Source organism: Halyomorpha halys, unplaced genomic scaffold (genome assembly GCF_000696795.3).
Source record: "Halyomorpha halys isolate HHAL.00 unplaced genomic scaffold, Hhal_1.1 Scaffold363.1, whole genome shotgun sequence".
NCBI classification, from domain to species: Eukaryota; Metazoa; Arthropoda; class Insecta; order Hemiptera; family Pentatomidae; genus Halyomorpha; species Halyomorpha halys.
In genome coordinates this window covers 594,081-598,886 of record NW_027106613.1, presented here as the reverse complement: position 1 = coordinate 598,886, position 4,806 = coordinate 594,081, and the positions used below count along the sequence as shown (strand labels likewise).

The following is a 4,806-nucleotide window of genomic DNA, read 5'->3' as shown; positions in this document are numbered from 1 at the left end:
TAATATGAATTATATATTTATATGTGCGTATCTTAGCCTAGTGCTCCATATGAATTAATTGGTTATTTTATATTCTTTTATTTAATATACATTCTTCGTTTATTTTCTTTTTTACATTTCATTTTTTTCTCATATATTAGCCCAGTAAAATTATAATTTTGATTGAAAAAATTTAGGTAAAGCTAGAAACTATTTTAATCGATATATTAATAAGAAGGATCTAAGTTTGCCTCGATTTTCATGGTAAGCTTTAAGCTATACTCTCAAAACTAATCGAAATTTTTCGACTTTTTTTTTATTATATTTAAAATAACTTACAAATTTAAAAAAATATTGAAAACGTTGTTACATTATAACACATAGAGAATTAAATTATACTTCGAATGACAACCATGACATTACAATTTAAGTTGTGTTTTTTAAGCGATAGTCAAGTAAATGCCAGATTTTTCAATTCCAGGTAGATTACATTTTTGTAATAAGATTTATCGCTGAGCGATTGAAAAGCAAGGTTTACAAAATGGAAACAATTCAAAAATGTCAAAAAACTTCATTCGACGCAGAATTTAATTCTCTAAATTTTATAATATAATATTTTTTAAAAATAAAATGTTTAGTATTTGCGTTATTTTATACATAGTAAAAAAAGGTGGACAATTTCGATGTTTTTCGAGGACCACGGAATCGGGGTACACTTAGTTTCCTTCCTGTTAGAAGCAGAATACATCGATTAAAACAATTACAAGCTTTACATATATTTTTTTCAAGCAGAGCCCATTTTCGATCTAATTAATTTCTCTGGTCTATATTTTTTATTGTAGATATACTTTTATTATTTCAGTTTCTAGTAAGATGTGTTTTGTTTTAGTTAATTACAGTCATTCTGAAGACATAGACCCAGAATAAAATTTAATTTCAATACTATTCTAAATATTACGCATTTTTAAATATGCCTGAACTTATGATTAATAAAAGTAATAAACCTAATTTCTAACCAAAATTGAAAAAATTTTGGAGTACTAAAACATAATGATAGGTGTTCGACCCGTCATAAGAATTAGACTCAGGATAGATGCGGAGTTAACCCAATATGTTTTTTTCTTGATATCCAAAACATAAAATTAGGAAACTTTCATTATTAATTTTTCTATATGAATGCAAAGCTAAAAAAAAACAAAAAACAAGTATATTTGAATAGAAAAAATTCTGGTTTATTAGATAATTTGATCAAATCGAATAAGAATTATACAGGGTATCTCAGTTTTTGATCTCCAAAATCTAGGAATCAATTAACCAGTTCGGAAGATTTAACGTCGATTAATTGTTTCACAAATCATTGATTTATTACAACACAATAATAAATATAACATTTATTTCGACAAATAAAATTAGTAAAAAATATGTCATCAAATAAAATGGTTCAAAATCTATCTTGTTTATTGACATACACAAATTAAAAGAAAAAAAGAATTATTTAATTTTAATGGAAATGATAAGAAAGAAAAACTTAATATTTATTGGATCAAAATTTAACAAAATATTTTTTATTTCTAAGCACCGTGGTGTATAGGTTTGATATAATGGGAGTAACAATAATAGGTGGGACCATATGTATTACACACATTTTTTTTAATTATATTTTTTATTTATTTCAAGTGAACGTTTCCGTTTCGATTTTTTTTTTTGTATGAAATATGGTATATTAAATAGATTTTTTAAATTTAATTTATCTTTCTGGCAAATTATAATTTCTAATAATTAAATGATTTAATTTTTTTTAGAGACAGAAATTAATGAAGCAACAACTAGTGAGCAAACCCTAGGCTAGATTCAATAAAATATAAAGTTGTTTCTTCTTATAGAAAAGTTAACATAAAAAATCCTTTAATATACATATAAATAATAAAGGAGATAAATTTTTAACAGTTTTATTTTATGTAATTTTTTAGAATACATGTCATAGTTTTATTTATCATTGTATTGTAAGAAAATAGTGAAAGTATATAATAATACTGTAAAATCCATCTAATCCAATGAAAAAAAGTAATATTGTAAGGGTAATTAATAAGGGTAATAATTTCAAATTGTGTTTTTAATTTAATAGGGGACATATACATACAGTAGATTATGCAATGTACTCGTAGTAAACCGAGCAGAACGAAGCTTATCGCAGTAAGCGGGTGTGTTACTTGCAGTATGTCAACACTGATAACCTTAACATGTGTCAACAACTAATTAGATTGTCGAAATCAGTTCGTGAGAAGTTGAAAAGTATACCAGTTTCTTAATTGATAATAATTATTCGCAACCATTAACATGAATTTAATATAATAATTAAAATAATCATCAATAAAATCATGATGTTAAATATAAAACGCTATAAATTATATTATTTAAAAACAGATGATTTATTATTTAAATTAATTATTCTATCATATCAGTAAATAGCAAATAATAAAATACATGCTGTGCACCCGGATTATATGAATCTTCAAATGTGCAACCTCAAAAGAGGTTAATAGTTTTCTTCGTCGAATGAAAAGGTTCATAATTGACAATAAAAAAAATTGCAATGCACAGTGTTTGTAATTTTAATTTTTTGTTTACTAATATTTTGAGACAGTGAAATCTAAATGCTTAGGAATTTTCATATATGACCGAGATACCTAAGAACCGGACATAACTAGGAAACATCTAATCTACCTAGTGATCAAGATTTACCCCAGTTTGAGGGGCTTCACGATAGCTAAGTTTTGGAAGATATAAACTGAGGATTTTCCCTTAAGAAGTTTCAAAATACATTTTTCAAACAAAAAAAGAAAAAAAAAGTAATGCCTTTGAACAAACTAACAGTTTTCCTAATTTGGCGCCCAAATGAGCTGTCATTAATGATTAAGGATTGATTCATTCCAAGCACCAATAAGATCATATCAGAGAGAACCTTTTCTAAGCAAAAACGTTTTAGTTAATGACAGTTAAGGGTAATATTCCAGAACCTTTTTAAGGGGAATCATTCACTATATGAAAGTAAATGAAAAATCAATCTTTATTCTGAGACACTTTGTCAACTAGGAATAAAAATTATGAACAGCTTTAGCAGATTTTGTCTTGCTACATTAACTTACGCTAAAAGTTCACGGAAGTTTGATAGTCTAGGAGATGGATACATATTTAATGTTTGAATGAGGTGAAGGAGGAAGCTTTACGGATGGATATAGATAAGGGGTTCCAAAATGTGTTAGCTATCGGTAAGTTGGGATCTTGTGTTTAATAGCTGAATGGATAAACGTATGGTAAGGAGGTCAATGGTGTAGGAAGGTTTTTTGTTATTAGAATTTGATATATAAATGTGCCAAGGAGATGACGTGTACTTCGAGGAACTGAATCACGGGACTTTTGTTTAAGGACGGTTTTTTGAGTTATTTAGAAAATGTGACTATTCCATGTTAAATCGCTGATCAAAGGTTTTTTTATGGTGTTTTGAAAATGGATAGGTATGTTGTTGAGGTATAATAATAGATGGTAAAAAGAGAATTATATATTTTAAGTGATCGTTAAAATCCTCGGTTTGATCTTTAACCCCGTCCATCGAAGCCTCATATTTCAATACGCACGGGTTTGCAACCTCTGTCAGTTTCTAGAGTCCTACTGTTTCCTTCCTCTAAACAAATCTTCCTATTATAGTTTATCTTGTTATTACAAGTCTTGCAAACCATCTGTCAGACTTAATAAGAGAGCAATACGTCGTCATTTCCCATCATCAGATTTATGAGATTTGCAGTGTTGTGAAGAAGATTCTTCGTTCTCAACTAGGGGAATACAAAATAAAAACTAATGTATCCTTTGCACAACATCTGACGCCATGGGCCTGGAGTGTCGCGGTAAAATTTCGAAACCCTGAGACAGAGCCTATAAATCAGATATAGCGAGCTGTTTAAAAGCCGGATCGGAGAAAGGTCAGCTTAAGTTTCACCTTTGGACCCCGTAGTAGAGCCAATGTTTTCCTCATGGCTAATAGCAAACCGGTCCGGGCCTTCGTAGTAGTCTGTAGTAAGTGTGGCCTGTAGTGCCAACACAACTGCTGTATCATTCCCTACCGGAGGGGAACTTTCCCTGTCTGCCTCCCGCCAAAAGGTTCCCTACAGGAGTTGTTGACTCTCAAGAGAAGTCTTCAGCGAACTGGGCGGTCGTGACAAAGACATTAAATAAGCAATTAATTATCTATCTTAGATTTGTTCAAATTTATAATATAGGAACAACACAAATGAAGAAAATCCGTAATGTAAAAGAATTAGACATTTCCATGAGTATGTTAATTAATTAATATAACGTATAACGTTTAACCACAAGTGACAACTCAAAACTCTAACGTTTGGGAAAAATAAACCTTACAATACCATAAAATTTTTATATTTTACCAAAAAAAATTTTTTTTTAATTTAGGGAAGTACTAATGGTAGAATATACCATTATCTACTAAATAATATTGCATTATACTAATATTCATTTTTTGAGTTCTGTCACTGTTGCTACAGATGAGCGATATTTATTAATCTATAATATTTTAAAAACTTCAACTTTCGAATATTAATGCATTAACCTTTTATTAACAAAATATGAACCAAATTTATATTTTTTAGTTATATATTTTCCACAATTCTTGTTTTTTTTCTATTGTATTATTCATATTGTATAATATAAAGTGATAGTGTCATAATATTTATAAACCTATCATAAACTCAATTAAATGTACCGTTTATTTTGTAAATTAATTTATTATATATACATTTTTTATACTGTCTGTTC

The 4,806-nt window shown here is 28.3% G+C and overlaps 1 protein-coding gene across 2 annotated transcripts in view; it reads right to left on the bottom strand.

Annotated features, from left to right (window-relative positions):
* Window positions 1-4,806, bottom strand: part of LOC106681750 (uncharacterized) — a 186,304-nt gene that overhangs the window by 44,910 nt on the left and 136,588 nt on the right. The gene's annotated exons all lie outside the window — the stretch shown is intronic.